This window comes from Schistocerca piceifrons, chromosome 8 (genome assembly GCF_021461385.2).
Source record: "Schistocerca piceifrons isolate TAMUIC-IGC-003096 chromosome 8, iqSchPice1.1, whole genome shotgun sequence".
Lineage (NCBI taxonomy): Eukaryota > Metazoa > Arthropoda > Insecta > Orthoptera > Acrididae > Schistocerca > Schistocerca piceifrons.
The window spans coordinates 467042401-467060428 of NC_060145.1; positions in this window are offsets into that span (position 1 = coordinate 467042401).

Sequence of the window (18028 nt, forward strand, 5' to 3'; positions counted from 1 at the left end):
CAACAACAGATCACCATCATGTGCTCCCACATTGAACTAACGGCACTGTCAGTTATGACTGCAGTCATCAAGATTGGACCGTCAATCAATAGCGACGTGTCACCTGACCGGATGAATCAGGTTTCATTTTTCATCAGGTCTTTGGTTGTTCTTTAATCAGCCGTCATCGAAGTGAGGAGCTGCTCAAAATAAGCAACACGTCATGCGTATGGGCCAGTGGGAGGCAGTTTTATGGTATGGGAGGACTTTCGCCTGGGGTTCTATGGCACGTGCAGTAGTAATCACACACAGCGTGAGAGCTGCGGGCTAAATGAAAATTATTTAAGACCACCTTCATTTCTTCATTCTTGATGTGTACCCCAACAGCAGCGGCATACCATAGCAAAATAACTGTCTGTGTCAACCGCTCAGAATCATGCTACACTTATTTAACAAGCATGAGACTGAACTCACCTTCACGTCTTGACCACAAGATTTTCCTGACCTGAACCTGATGGAACAAATCTGGGACTTCAAAAGACCTGACTGCCTGCATGTTAGATCTGACCGGAGACTGGTTTCGGTCCAGCCCATGGAAGAACTTGTTGGAGAGGGTGCAAGGTGCTTGCATTGCGCTCCACCTATGACGCATTTTCGAATAATTTCACCGATGCTCGGCTCGCTACATGAGCAGAGGGAACCGGGTCAATGTCGTCACCTTAAGGAATGAAGCACTACAACTGACACATCACTCAGACTTATTGTCTCTAACTTCGCCACTGGAACTATTGTTGTACACACATTGAAATAACTGTTTACCAATTTTAATTTACGTTAATATCAATAATCTCAATGTCTGCACAGTGACCGCTTTGCCCCAGGACCCTGGGTAATGTGGCTCCTTTGTGGAACATGCAAATAATATTAAATAATTGCTCTACACTTAAAGAAAACCATAATTCAACGTAGTATTAATTTTAATACATATATGGGCTACACATGGCTACAAATATTTACCAACTGAAATGAAAACATTATCAAGATTAAATTTGAAATTAACTTTTTGAAATTAAATTGAACATTTTCACACAACTATTTCTTAGGGAAATGCAGTAGTCGTTACATGAGTTTACTTCCTACATTTGTTTGTACAAAAATCACAAGTGAAATTGTCGCACTCTCCATCAACTCCAGCAAACTCTTCATGAGAGTATTCATGGGAAGACGAACAACATATCCACCCTTCAGCACTTGTCGACCTTCTATTCTTAGAGAACAGGCATTCAGCGTCATCTCCTTCATTTTCATCCTCGCTTCTTTTATCCTCCGGAACAGAAACTTTCCTCCTCTTTGTGTTGGTCTCCCTTTGCTTATCTGAAGCTGCAAGTTTCCTCCATGCTTTATTTGTCATGCTATGCACATGCTTCTTCATTCCGTTTGTCTTTTGTTTTTCTGCTTTCAAATTCTTCTCATGAGTCAGCTATTCTTATATGGACTGCTTGACAGGATGGCAGCTACGCCCCTTTTCCTCTTCTACAATCAAACCTGAACAGATTTGGGTTGGTGGGCTGATATCTTGGGAGTAACCACCAAAGGAGAACTATTTTGTGGTGACATTGGGGCTGGAATATGTGGTGCATTATTAGAGGTTGTTTATTTTCAGGGTTACTGAATTGAAAGAAAAGGCCTACCTTTGAAAATAAGAGGTCTTTCAGCATGCAAAGAGGTAGCAAAATCTCCTTCTTCCAAAACGTCGGCGTTAAAAGAAAATATTCCACATCTTTTAAAACTTTTAATAGCTATTATAGGTGTTGCCGACCTCAGATATGCTTCTCCAAAGACTCTGCTCACTTGGAATTGGAGCACTACTTATCCAGGACTGTTGCGGAGAAACTTCTCTACAGCAGACACATGAAATGTATTAAGCGGAAACACATCCAGTGGCTGCAATTGATGGCTGCAATGAGGCAGAACTGTAAGTTTCAGTACTTTGTTTTCCTTTGCATGCATAATGACGTCCAGGTTCTAGATCCGTGTCATATGACCACACAATTTGAGAAGAGCGGGATGCTTGTCTGATGGCTTAGTGTGGCTCAGGAAATGATCAAATCATAAAGAAAATTGCATCCAACCTGAAGAATTATAAGAAAATAATGTTCCAGACGGAGAAACATCAGCCAACTTGGCTTTCATTCGGATGTGAGGGAAAATAATAATCATGGGATGAAATGTCCTCCGGCGGGAATACAGATGGCTGCTGTGAACAGAACTCCATCTTCTGCAGATGTAACGGCCCCTACTTGCTTTTTTCCTTGCAAGGCTCGCATTTTACTCGATTTTATTTGAAAAGTGGTTACACCAGTGTCATCGAGGATAGAAATTCGGTGGGTCAGAAACTGTTTTTGATCCAAGGGGGTTTGTAATACGGAGAAAAATTTATTTGCGTTAGGTTTGTTAAAGGCCTGAGCTCCAGCGATGGCTGCCGCTTCTGGCAACCGCAGTGTCGGTCTGACCGACGACCCTTGATTCTGGCGAACCAATCTCCTCCAGCAAGACGTGAGTGTTTGTTAAAAGAATATTTAATTTTGTTTTTCTCATCCAGTTCAAAAGCAAGTCTTCTGACATCTCTTGCTTTTCATAAAATAGTGTTTTTGTTCGTTCTCCTGTTCAGTTGTGAAAGAGGTCGTTTTGAAACAATGACTTCTTTGTCTTCGGTTGCTTCTTGATTTAAGTTGTTGACTCTTCTCTTCAATTTCATTCTGAGAATACTTGCTTTCTTCCAACCTATTCCACCACTTGAATAGTGTCGCCCACTTTTGATGGACTCCAGCATTGTTTTGAAGTTTTGTGAGGTCGATTTCTAGCTGTTTAAGAGTTATCCGCAAGAGTAAACTCGAGTTATATGTCTGAATACGTTTGGGGGAAAGTGGTCCCCTTGAAAGAAACAGGGACCATCATGCCCGAGACGCTACCAGTTTAGAATAAGATGGCTACAATATGTTTAACACGTTCTAAAATCTCGAAACGTAGAGATGGCTTAAGCTAAAGATGTAGCTTACCAAAGAAATAACTATAATTAATAGTTGTTCCAAATAAATCCGATTTAATGATACAATAAAAGTGACTTTACCCTTCCTTGTTTATCCACAAAATCGATTTTCCCGTCAGATTCAAACCAATACAAAAAATCGCCTTACCACACATTCAGCTGAGAATGGAACAGAAGTAGGACATGGCGTACAATTCCACCACCAACTGGCGACATATTCCCCGTGGGATCACTATACACTTGTTACCTGTACTACTTTCACGGACTGTGTAGTTCTGACTTTATGTTCTGTTGTTGTCACCTCGCAAGACGAGGGGCCCCTTCAAGTTGAATAAGCATGTGTATCAGGCCCCCCATGGGTCGTACCTGTCGTACACCCACTAACAACTAGCCCGTAACTTATGGGAAGTGCGAAACCTGTGAAAACACGTCGTTTGTTCCACAGATCTGAAAACCTATAAAGGAATTGTCGAATACAGGTCACGCAGAATCGCTGATGTACTGTGTTCTAAATGTATGCTACGAGGCTATCAAGCTAGTTATCATAATGTTTTTTTTTCTCATAAGTGTACGCCACAATCTAGATGAGTGTGGAGCAACGTGCAAATTTCTAAATGTAACCACATGTTGTTTCAGGTTGCTGGGGAACCTGCCAAACACGTACGCCTTTACGAAGAACCTGACAGAGAAGCTGGTGGCGACATACCGCGACCGTCTCCCCATCGTCATTGCCAGGCCGTCCATTGGTGAGTGGGAGTCACTTTGTGACAGACCCATTCATTTCGGTATCTCTTCAAGGCAGCGATGTATATAAGCTGTGTTTGAACTCCCTTGCGGCAATGATATCGATAAGGACTACATAGAAGAGCACCGTTGGTAAACTGTATGGGCCAATGGGATGAACTTGTAGCACCAGCCTTAACATGCAAAAGTACCGTTTTGGAGCATTTTCTAGTGAAATGCCTGTGCACCGATATTTAAAGTTTGTTACAATTGTATAACATGTTACTACGCAATGATAGGGGCTGAAGAAGCGAAAAAAACTGTGCCACAGCCGGGACATGAATGTGGGTCTCCTGCTCAATAGGCAGATGTGGCAGCTATTATGTCACTGTAGCGATTAATTCATTTCTTCAGCTTTAATAATTATCGAAGGTAAAATTGGGACTCACGTTACTCAAGGAAAATTTAATTCCATAAATCAATATTTCTACATAATAAGCGATATAAGAAACTGATAAGGTTAGAAAACTGAAAAGAGCTAAAATGAATAATATATTCAACACGACTTATCAATGGCGATATGCAGACTATATTTTTTGAAAGATGACAAAAATGTGAAATTCATATCTTAATATTCCATCTCAATCAGTATGCAACAAAGATGTACGTCATGGTGATTAAGGGCATTTGATGTATAAGTATCCACTCTTCTTGCAGTACTTTTTAGCACCAACACAAACAAGGAAGCAGAGCATTTGCGATGTAAAGTGGCAGGAATCCTAAATTATCTGTACAAAACAGTTTGCAATTGATAGAAAACATTGTTTCTATTAAGGTAAGAAACGGTAGTTAACTTTCTGTGCTTCCTGTGCCAGCTGCATGCAATTACATTGGCAATAGTCGGTACGAAGGCTTCCATTAGTCATTACTGATGCTCTCTAGGTCTGCTGCCGAACTGGGCGGTGACAAGGGGCGATGAACTTTGTCTTCCTGGAGGTGTGGCGGTGCCCGCTCTTTCCCTGCCACCTGCTCTTTCCCCATGCCTTTGTAACGCCATTCGCTGCTGTCGATGCTTTAGGTCCGCACATTCCTCTCACTCTCCCCCTCCCAAAATGCCGTACCATTGTCATGTAGAGGGACATCTTACGACAACGGTGGAGGCGGGGGAATGGGGAAGGCAAGAAACTGGGTGGCGTGAGGAGCCAGAATCCGCAACTGGGACTGACACCAAACGCCCGCCGCTACCCGACATCCGTCCTGCGCTCTGACGGGAATGTCGTTCGGCTAACATCCGACGAAAGTCGGAGGCGGCGGCCATGCCAACGGCTGCGGCGGTTCCACGGAAGGCGACGGGAAGTCGAGATGCAACGGTGGCGGAGGCGATGGCTGCAGCTCCGTTGGGTCCGCAGGCGGTGCCGAAGAGGTACTCGGGGGCGGCCACGCCAGCCACAAGATCCCAGTAGGATGCGAATCTGCATACAGAAAATCTCGAAAGAATTTCGTAATCGACAAGCACTAATCTGGTTCTGATGGTGCCACTGCAACCGAACAGGACCTTGTATTAAATACATGCTAGCGTCCCAATTTCGAAAAATCGTTCCTCACTCCCATCACATGGTAAGGCCAAATACTCTGAAAGGAATAGAATCATTATGCGAAAAGCGAAAAGCCATTAAGAAGCTCCGGCGGACACTGACCGTCGCGGAGATGGGAGCGAGGAAGAGGAGCAGCGCTTGCCTCATTGTGTGGGAGGAACATAGTTTGTTATCTGTCGCTTGAACGTATGTACAAATTGTTCAGCCTGTCCATCCGACTGAGGATGAAACGGAGCACTCGTAACGTGAGTGATACAATTGGCTGTACAAAGACTTTCAGTCCTCTGCCGTAATCTGTGATCTGTTGTCTGCAACCAACACTGCAGGCAAACCTTACAAGCTAAAAATAGATGACAAAGCCTCGGTGATACTACGCGCCGTAGTCGAGTTAATGTGCACTGCAAACGGATGTTTTCTAGAAGAGTACACAACAATAAGCCAACGAGTGTTCCAAAAGGGACCAGCAAAGTCCACATGCACTCGTTACCACGGCAATTGAGACTTTGGCAAAACTAAAATCATTTGTGGTGGCACCGATATAGTTTCAACACAAGCACGACTCTGACATCGTAATTTTCAAATGTGGGCGCCCATGCCCGCCCAAGTACAGTGCCGAGGCGCTAACTGTTTTATACAACAGTGACGCTTTGTACTTGGAGGAGCAATCTCAACACATCTTTTTCAACATTTTAGGAATAAGTACTCGCGACTGTCCAGGGTCATTTTGGAATAAAAATCACACCGTGCTGAACGGAGAGGGTATGCCGTCAAGCAAAATGTTGGCGCGCAAAAGAATTCGGAATGCTTTTCGCTGAGCGAGTCTGAACAGTAAGGATATAGTGCAACAAAAGGTTCAAGTCTGGGTCTGCTTACGTGAACTGTGCAATTTTTCTATAGTTCAGAGTAAAATTCTGTAGAATTTCAGTGTGCTGCTCATCGGTCTGATAATAAGATTCGGCAGTAGCATCGAATTCAGAATCAGAACCGAGAAAATGCAAGAAAGGATGTCAGCGTTCGCACGCTTCGACCTGGGTCGGTGCAATAATTGATACAAATGCTGTGAAAATAAGAAAGCCCGGTGTTGCAACATCTGAGTCACGCGCGGCGGAACAGGTTTGGAGGGATGGAATAAAGATTGAAGTGGCTTATGGTCCGTCACTAGCTAAAACTTCCGACCAAACAGTTAATGGTGAAACTTTAATAGCGAGTGCTTCGTTCTCGATTTGGGAGTAGTTACATTGAGTCTTGACTAGAAACTCGAAAGCGAAAGCAATCGGCCTGTCCTGTGAACCAAATTTGTGCGAGAGCACTGTTTTGATTCCGAACTAAGAAATATTCACTGCCAAAACCACAAGCTTAGCTGGATCGAAATGAGCAAAGCATGCGTGACACTACAAGGCATTTTTAAATTTCTGGAAGGCATCCTGAGTTTCCAAACAAATGACACATTCATCAGGCATAAACGATGTAATGGTGCCGCGGTATGGGCTGCGCTGGGTATAAACCAGGTATAATACGTCATCTTGCTGAGAACGGACTGCAATTCCATCACTTTCCTCGGGGTTGAGAGGTCCCGGACGGCCTGCAAATGCGAGTGAAGAGGATGAACATCTTGACTATGAAGAACATGACAGAAGTACTGAATTTCAGTCTGAAAAAGGGCGCATTTGTCCAGGCGACACTTCAAACCTGCAGCTGAATGTACTTGAAAAAGGATAGGAAGGTTACTGATATGTTTCTGCAGTTTAGATCCTGATACAACATTATCGTCCAGGTAATTGAACAGAATGGAACTTGTGCAGTACGCTGTTCCATGTAGCGTTGGAATATGGCAGGCGCGTAAGCATTAAAACACGATAAGTGCAAAAATTTCAACAATCGTAAATGTGCACTGACCACGAATGCTTTCTCAGACTCCTCATCTAGCGGAATTTGCAAATACGCATCTCACGGGTCCATTTCTGAAAAATAGTGGCCTACATCAAGCCTATCCATTTATTCCTCAGGGTGAGTCGAAGGATAAGCACCAATTATTGTTTCCGTAACACAGTCAACTCAATTACGGAGTCTTCCAGAAGGCTTTGGTAAGAGGACTAAGGGAGATCTCCATTAACTAGCCTGGAGAGGAGAAATAACACACCATCTTGTCATTCTTTAAGTTCACTTGCAACTTTGTCTCTAAGAGCATGAGGGACGGGACACTCCCGGAAAAGCTTAGGTTTCGCGTTGTCCTTCATTGTCATGTGCGCCACAAAATTGTTTTCTCTGCCGAGCCCTTCAGAAAATAAATCAGGACACTCCGCAATCAATTGAGAGTGTTACTCAATTGATTGCGGAGATTCCTGTCTCTTAGGTTGAAAGCAGAAACGGAATATATATTGTCCTGTATACGAAGACCAAATAAAAGAATCTAACCCAAAACTATATTCACAGTCTCACGAACACAAAATGGTAAATGCCACTGTTCTGGTGTGAGAGAACGTGGCTGGCAAACTACATGTATCAAGCACTGGAATGTCCTGACCGTTACACGCAATAAGTTACGTGCAAGATGTCAACTGCGACTTGCCCAACTGTTCGTAATTGGCGTTATTCAGCAATATTATGGAAGCGGCAGTGGCTAATTGAACTCGCACACAATGTCCAGCACCGACTAAGTTTACGTATAGTTTCTTTGCCTGTCGTTATGGAGCACTTGGTTGTGGTGAAGGCACGTCCATGATTTGGTCCTTACTGGGACCTGTAGCCAGTGTATATAAAACTACATTCACCGTGTGTGAGGAGTTCTTTTTCTGCTGTAAGCACACAGACTGTACAATGAGAGACAAAGAGGTTGTCCCGCCCAAATAATTTAGAATCCAAGAACAGAGAATTGCGCACGTTCAAGTTCAGAAGTGGCAGTGTTCACCACTCTAGCTCTATGTGGAGCTTCAGTTTAGAGTTTACATCGTCAAATAGAAGCAATATAATAGTTAGAATACAGTATACGTCGAGAATCGTTGCAATTTAACTCATCGTATCGTTTCTTTGGAAAAACCATTATTCGAGGACGTATAAATGGTTGAATTATAAGAAATCTACGTCGGTAGACAAGCGTTTCACGTCTGTTTCAATGGTTCAGTTCCGTTGCAGACGCGGCCGAGGGGGGACGTGTTTACGTGGCAGTTTACAGGACAGGGGAACTATTATTATGCGTACAGTGACTCATACGACCATGGAATCATATAGTCGGAAATGCATCTTGAAGTTTGCATTCCCATACGATTTTCAAAGTCCCAAAATATCCGAATTAGATGAGTTTTCACGACAAGATAGGTTTACGACACAATAAAATGCTAGGTTTTTAGTTCGATTTTGTAGAAAACGCCATATGTGTGAAAATATGTAATGACGAGACTTGTGCCAGAATTATTGATAGTACCCAAGGAACTGCGGATTCTATGCATATAAACTGAGAAGTCAACGTGGTGTCTATCACTTACGCAGGTCTTAGGACAGTCAGAATTTTCACTGTTCCATTTGAACTAACTTTCGATCTATTCCGGAAGACACTTGGCTATTGCAGAACCGTTTTGTAAATAATGTCTGAAAAATGGACCGGATATAAGTATTCCAATGCAGACAACTGGGTAAATTGCAGAAGTATATCCCGTCATATGTATTCATTCAGGGACTTAAAGGCTTAGTAATATATGACGGACAACCTATAATATAATAAAATAATGGAATAGATAATAATAAAATGTTGAAATGCGTGGCTTTTTAAAATGTATTGAACTAACGAGATTAATTTTTCGGCATGAATGACAAGCACAATAAGCTGAGCTATGCCTGGAAGTTAGTTCGTATTAGTTCATATTATTTTGCAGGGCGAAGTAGTTTCTTTCTCCGCTGTAGATTTGTGCTTACCATTCTCTATAATGCTCCGTTTGGTCGCCGTGTTCACCTTTGAAGTCTTGACCGTGTTCCCATTAAGCTTATCGGATCTTCGTAATTTTCCAAAGTACACAGGTGGGCTTCAGTTCTTGTAATTATTGTACCATTTGAAATAACAACTCACACGACCTTTCTGTTAATAAAACAATACTGTATTTTTCTAAACGGTGCACATATGAAATACATACTCCTCACTTATTCATAGCAACCCCAAAATGGCGGTCTACAATTACTCGCTAAAAATGACGTGCTTCTCACTCGTTCACTAGCTGAGCGCGAATCCTTCCTTCCTCCTACTGGTACCAGAAAAAATCCTCTGTTTTTTAACAACTGAAAGTCAAAAAATACATGACGGTAGGCATAGGCTCTATGATGGGCTACCGCTTCATCTTCTCTCTTTGCCTTTAAAGAAGACAAAAACATAAAGGAAATGCAAAAGGTTTATCACAAACCGCGCACCTGTACCAATTACGGACCCACAGATCATTTAAAATCAGCACGTCGAAAAGTTAAGACGCTGCGTAAAAGCACCCGCGCGCGCCCTGACATGGACAGAGGAAACTTACGTAACGACTCAATATATGCCAGCGTCTTGCACGCATTGCAGTGTCCCGTTACACGAACGCACACACCGGAACCTTTACCGGCAGCTCCGGTGCAAACAAGTACCTTAACAGCGCGTACTGGGGTGCTTCCGGGTGACACAGTAAATGAAACTTCTGAACGACCACTGACCACCTCAGTGCGTGCGTCCGACTCGAACGGGGGTCTGCCGGACTGCTTATCGGCACTGCTAACGAGTCGCATCAGATACTGCGAGTAACGACAACGCCGACTGCCGTGGCAGCGTCACAGGGTGTCACGCCGACACGTAAGGCCAGAGCCATTGCCGATGGGGAAACGGACAACACACCACAGAAATCTGAAAGACAAAAGGGCAGGCGTGCTGCGAAACGCCCGAAGAGCTACAAGACTTAGACGATAAATTACAACGAATCCGTAAAATGCTGAAAACAGAGAGAAAAGTGGCACGGACACAAGGAGGCACCACCAAACTCCAGTACGGACGATGAAAGTGATGAGATGATCGCCGACGGGTAGGAAACCGAGAAAATTGAAAAGACTGACTGCAGCACATTGGACACTACCTGGAACTGTCCTGAGGACATCGGCCACCAAACAACTTCACTAGCTAGCTGCATTCACACCATCCAGGATTACAAAGCAGCGACGGTAAATGGTAATAGAATGAAGTCGCTTGCTAAAATTAAAGCATTAACAGATTACCTGTATGCTGTGGATCTAGACATCATCTTTATCCAAGAAATAGTGACCGATAAAATCACAGAAATCGTTGGGTACGATGCGGTTTTAAGCATAGGAACAGAAAGTGGAACACATATTTTATACAAGTAAGGAATAACACCCTAAATACAAACACTTTTTCCTTCCGGCAGAGGAATCTCAATGGTTTTCCAGGAGTTTTTATTAGTGAACGTTTATGCACCCTGGGAAAGTATTTGGCGAAGACGGACAGGCACTCTCTTGCGAGGTGAGGTTGCCAATTTGCTTATCAGACTTAATACTACAATAATACTTGAAGGCGATTTTAATTGTGTGTTGAATAAACTGGATCAAACACCAAATTTCTATTTTTGCTATGAGTTACAACTACTTGCCCGAGGTCCTCAACTCAAAAAGGCTCTTGGATACACTTCCGTCAAAACACATCCTGTTTTATGCATGCTAGCGACGAATCCGCCTGTTGACTCGACAGCTCCTACGCTAATAAGGTCTTAAGAAGTCAAGTTGCCAGTTGCGAAATGAGGCTAGCTAGTTTCTCCTACCACAGTGCCTATCATATATCTCTGAAAGACGGCCGACAAAATATTTTATGGGAATAGGCGCGTGGCAGTGAGTATGTCCTTGTTAAAAGATACTTTTGTGTTATTTTCATCATGGCAGTGACAACAGAAACAGTTACGAAATTGTCTCGAATCAAAAACACCCTACAGTTGCACTAACTTCTATTTTTTTAAACCTTGACCATGGTTTCTGCTATAATAATATAGCCTTCTTCATAAGTCCTAAAAATGATTAAAATAACATCTAGACCAGTGATACAATCCACACATAAACTTCACAATTAGGTAAATGATAAAGTATTACTTACACACTAATAAAAGAAAAATGTCTTAGCCCAGCGGCAGCGTCAAAACCAATAAAATAACTTCAACAGACGTAAGCCTGTTTCTAACATAAGTAAAATTACATATGGCAACGTATGTCCTCCGCCATTACCTCTGTTGTACTGGGCGCACGGTCTTCAAATGTGCTGCACCCCGAGCACCATAGATGGAGCTCACCACAGTGAGCTACATAGCACCGTTTATCAGGCAACTAGCCAATATGTACGACAATAAATTAATAACAAGCCTTCATGTGCAAATGAGGAAACATATACTATTAATACGAATGTCCAACAGATGAAATACTGTTGCATACGATCATTAGAGTGGTAGAACAATAACAAAGTCTGTCATATCACTATTTGATGCATGATTCAGAAATCATATGCAAATATAACTTCAGCTTATATTATAGCTCTAGTAGCTTATAGGGCTAATTCTACCAGCCGAACGTAGTCGTTGTACATAGCCACACTACCAATGATTGACGTTATCTCTGTGACTAGCACCCTACTGCATGAGTGCGGTAACATGGTACAAGATGACAAAGGGCACATTAGCATATCTGTCTCAACATAACATAAAAGCAGCTCATGACTCTTTATGACAGGTTCCTACTGGAGCATTGTCCAAAAACATTAGTTTATCTCAAAAGACAATCATACAGTCAGATGGTTCAAATGGCTCTGAGGTCGTCAGTCCCCAAGACCTTAGAACTACTTAAACCTAACCAACCAAAGAACATAACACACATCCATTCCCAAGGCAGGTCTGAAGCGCCTATAACCACTCGGCTACAACGGCCGGCAATCATACAGTCATATGGCACAATCGTGTAATTACTAGTGCCTATCTACTACGCCCAATACGGGCTGAAAACCTTCAAGGAAGGTGGAACTTTTCAAATAACATTGATCATTCAGTAAATTCCTGCTGTCAAACTTTTTGTGCTTGTATGTCTGCACCTCCCCAAATATGTCTAGTTTCATACTCTTTGCCTCTTTACACAATAGTTCAGTGTCGTTAACATGTTGGGGCATATGTCCTTCTTCCATGATATATTCAGTAAACGTTGACCCATTCTTATTCATACTCATCCTCGACGGCATATGTTCTTTATATCTTATGGCTATAGACCTACCTGGTTTGCCCAATGTAACGGGCTGGGCAATCATTACATTTCAATTTATAAACTCCTTATTGCAATAGCTTATTATAATTGTTATTGCTGAAACAAGTTTATAAATTTGGAAAATTGTCTCCCTCTGCCAGATACACTTCCCCGTCCACATCAAAATCATTATTTCAGTTTCAAAAGTAACATATTGTAACCACAAACAAAGATGTTTCTTAGACAAAGGTTAGATAACAGAAGAAATATAACTACAAAGTAAATTCAACAAATTTTTTATTTAAATACAATAATTTCTCAGTCAGCGGTAAAATGAAAATATCAAACAATCTTATGGATTAACTGGTTTGCACTTATACTTCATACCTACAACTCTTTTTAACTCTGGAGTAAATTCTGCTAACTATGCTATTAAAAGTCTTGAAACTTTTGTCGCTCGAAGAGTCTCATGTTTGACAGAGAACCACTGGGAATATGAGGTGAGGGTGAGATGCTTTTGAGAGATGAACATTCATTTAATTATATCAGCTGACAACTAAAAAGAATCACCCGAATACGTACCTGCAACATAATTATGTCTAAGCCCTGTCCAAAAGTAAGGCACACACCTCGATACTGAAGCAAATTTTTCTATTTAAAATGTTTCTCGTATTGCCCCATTGGCTGAAGCGGATATAGCTAGTGAGAGTTCTAATTCAGTTGTTCATCATACCCTTAAGATGCTGTAGATGCTCTCTGCAGTGACCTAGAGAACAGAGAGCTTCCATAAGATCATTGAAATTTAAAGGAAACAAGATGAAAGGGTTCAAGGCTTTAATTGAAGTTTGTGTTGGGGCGGGCATTAGTCTAGGGTAGTCCATGCAGCTGTATTACACAGCCTGCTATAGTGCTGTTCTGGTTAGCACATCTGCCTCGTAAACAGGAGACCTGGGCTTAAGTCCCAGCCACAACAAGATTTTAATTGATTTCTTTAGCTTTCATAATTGGCGAAGATAAAGTTGAGACACATATGCCTCAAAGAAAATATTATTTCATCACAAATGCTTTACCCAATAAATCAAGAATAGAAACAGTCATCGAGTGGACAAGGTACTGGGTTCCAGCTGGTGATTGCCCGTTGTTTCTTGAGCAACTAAACAAATATTAAAAGTTCTTAACTCGTAAATAGGATGAGGTAATGTTAAGACGGCATTTTAATTTAAATACATAGGGCATACGTACACTAAAGCTGCCAATAAGTACCTCTCTCTCTTTCACACACACAGTTTACAACCAAGAGTTATGAAAAACAGCAACACTTTTATAAACGCTGTGAGATCGCAAGGAAATAACGTAAGTATTGTAGTGAAACTACAAGACTAATAAATAAAACTGCGCTAATAAGTTTAAGATGACTTTGCGAAATTTCAACTGGAAAGAAGTAAAAAGTACAGTTAACATCAGTAAAAAGTGTAATGTAGGAGAGAATGTTATAACTGGCTACACTTCTCACATTTTAGCCTCTAGCCAGCCGTGTAACGGATCCTCAATATATTTCCTTATTCCATTTGTAAATGATGAGGTTCACTTTATACGCGCAGCAGTCTTTTCAGAAATTAGAACAATTACTCGGCCTGAAAATTACGGTTTCCTCACGTAAAAACATGTACCTTGATATAACATGGTCTTGTACCTAGGGAAAAATATTCTGTTAAAATTTAAAAGCGTTTCTGTCAAGAAAATCCTTTCAATACTATATTTAATCGTACATTATTACTCTCACACATCATTAACCATTCAGTAAACGTGAATTAAACAGAAGTTTTATATAAAAAAATGACCTTCTTTGAATTCAAAATAGAAGATGAACGACCGATGATGTTCAGACGTTATGTAAATATTTCTAAAACTATATAGTACTTTACTCACCACAAAATTCTGAAACTGAAGAAAAACAGAACATTCGAATTAGTTTTGATGTATTATAAACCATATCCCACCGTCCACGAGAAAATCGTTTCAAACGAAATTTTATAAAAGAAAATGGCCATTTTCCGCTTGCTAACTTTACGAGTAGTAGTTGACATTTCATTTTCCACCTCTGCTAAACATAGGAGTTCATTTTCCTCATCAGAGCTTCACGACATGGTGGAGTTCGAAAAACCTGCTTAAAACTAGTTGGTAAATCGTTCGTGTGTGATGGCGTGGAAGCGAGTGACCGATTTTTGATACAACACGTTATCTTCGATGGAGAGTGATTGACAGCTATAGAAGTAACTTCAGGTGTCCTCAGAGAACTCTTCTGGGACGTTTACTGATCATGTTGTATATTAGTGAGCATGGAAAGACTATTAACAGCAACCTGAGTCTCTTCGCAGGCTATGCATTTGTAGAATGGAAATCAATCCCATTTTTTCTAGTTAGGCCCAAAAAGTCAAGTGCGGTTGTTAAAAACCTGAAAAGTGGGCTAAGCGCTACGATCATTTCTAGTAGCACATATAAGGTGTGAAATATAGCATGACAGGTATATGCCGACCCACTGTGAGGCTAAATCCGGCCGGATCTAGGAGCACATTTACACAATCTTCACGCCTGACTGAGTCGTTAGCAGAGGTCAGTCTGGTTGGGACTGTAGGTGGCCAGTCAGGTCGCCTGATCTGATACTGTGCGATTGCTTTGTGTGGGAGGCCGTCAAGTCTAAGGTTAATCCCAAAAACTCTCATAGTGTTCAAGAAATGCAGCAGAACACTTCGGGTGAGAGTGCAGCAATTCAAGCTGTCCAGCTTCGATCCGCCTTCCACAACTTGCTGACCAGGGCCCAGAACTGCCAACAGATGACTGGTGGTCACTTTCAACATCTGCTATAGTCAGGTTAGTGGTGTATTTTCTTTCCTCTCTTGTGTTTCTGTGTACCCTGGATCTCTGTTCTCTGAGTCACTTTTATTTACCCCACCCTCTTTTATAACGTTGTTGCATGTAAATTTACTGTAGTTTATAACTTAGAGAGAGGGTGTCAACTATTTTGTAAAGACTGTATTCCTTTGATTCCGTCAGTAAAATATTATGTCTTTGACTGGAAATTTCGAGAGGATTTCAGAGATATGATGCCAGGTACCAGGGAAAATTGCGTCTCTTTCGTTCCCTCTGCAGTATGAATGACGTTTTCCCAAGTAGCTGAAACCTGTCCAAGTGGCTGACATTTTCTTATGGACTTCCATAATAAATACATACTAAGCATCTTTCTAGCAAAACGCATATAATTGGTTAGAAATAAACCGATCCAAATGTTTACCAGGAACCACATGCAAGGTATACAAAGTCTGATGCTTCAGGTTTTCCTTGTTGTTGTGGTCTTCAGTCCTGAGACTGGTTTGATGCAGCTCTCCATGCAACTCTATCCTGTGCAAGCTTCTTCGTCTCCCAGTACTTACTGCAATCTACATCCCTCTGAATCTGATTAGTGTATTCATCTCTTGTACTCCCTCTACGATTTTTACCCTCCACGCTGCACTTCAATGGTAAATTGTGATCCTTTGATGCCTCAGAACATGTCCTACCAGCCGATCCCTTCTTCTAGTCAAGATGTTCCACAAACTACTCTTCCCCCCAATTCTATTCAATATCTCCTCATTAGTTATGTGATCTACCCATCTAATCTTCAGCATTCTTCTGTAGCACCACATTTCGAAAGCTTCTATTCTCTTCTTGTCCAAACTATTTATCGTCCATGTTTCACTTCCATACATGGCTACACCCCATACAAATACTTTCAGAAACGACTTCCTGACACTTAAATCTATACTCGATGGTAACAAATTTCTCTTCTTCAGAAACGGTTTCCTTGCCATTGCCAGTCTACATTTTATATCCTCTCTACTTCGACTATCATCAGTTATTTTTCTCCCCAAATAGCAAAACTCCTTTACTATTTTAAGTGTCTCACTTCCTAATCTAATTCCCTCAGCATCGCCCGACTTAATTCGACTACATTCCATTATCCTCGTTTTGCTTTTCTTGATGTTCATCTTGTATCCTCTGTATCCACTGTCCATTCCGTTCAACTGCTCTTCCAAGTCCTTTGCTGTCTCTGACATAATTACAATGTCATCGGCGAACCTCAAAGTTTTTATTTCTTCTCCATGGATTTTAATACCTACTCCGAATTTTTCTTTTGTTTTCCTTAAATAACGCAAAATTTTTCACTGCTTAATAAATATGAGGTTGGTTTAATGAAAGGCGAAATGAATGGTGAACCTATTACCGAAATTGGCGGGCTGTGAGCGAAACTGTATGCTTCCGAGACCAAGTATGAATGCATAATGGGCTGAGGAAAATATGTAAAACAGTCTTTTGATAATGGGTTAAACATCAATGATTACTGGGAATCTGAGTTGAATGCAGAAGTTAAAACAGCTGTACAGAATATAATTCAATGAAAGACAATGCAGTGCCGACTGTTAAACATTACAAAGACTGAATATTCCGATTTATACTCCACAGAAAATTTTCTATTTCTATGTAACGTTTACTTTCATGAACCAACATCATTATAATATATTACAGCGGGAATAATAGGAATGAAGTGTTCCCCGGTTGTCGATGTCCCCAGTAGCTTACATCACCTCTCTGATTTATACACAATAGTGAATTTCGAGGCAACAAATTGTGATATTTTACGGAGGGAGTAAAAGAAATCAGTTTCCCCTAATGTTTCCATTGTGAAACAGGAGAAGAGGAGACCGTTTTGAACCGCAAGATGATATTAATGCCTAGCATGGAATCTATATAATGTCTGACTTTGGTATCACATGAAATACTGGGTGATTTAGACATGGAATAGTACGTTAACTTTGAGAATTGTTGTCGACAAGAGCACTTTAACTTGTAACTTCCATGAGCAGTAGTGCTAATGAGTATTCTGAAATGTAAAACCAATTCTTATGTACTTTTATGAATTTAATATGCGGTATTAAGATCGAACCTTGACTGTCAACTACCCTACGCTGAAGCGCCAAAGAAACTGGTGTAGGCATGTATATTCGAATACATATATATTTTAACAAACAGAATACGGAGCTGCGGTCGGCAACGCGTATATAACAAGTGTCAGGCGCAGTTGTTACTGCTGCTACAATGGCAGGGTATCAAAATTTAAGTGCAACCCTTCCGAAAATTGTTGCAGATCTCAACGATGGGTCATCACAAGTGTCAGATGCGAACCATTCAACGAAACATTGATATGGGCTTTCGGAGCCTAAGGCCTACTCGTGTACCATTAATGACTGCACGACACAAAGATTTACGCCTGGCCTGGACCCGTCAGTACCAACATCAGACTGTTGATGATTGGAAACATGTTGTCGGGTCGGACGAGTCTCGTCTCAAATTGTATCGAGTGGATGGACGTATACGGTTGTGGAGACAACCTCATGAATCCACAGACCCT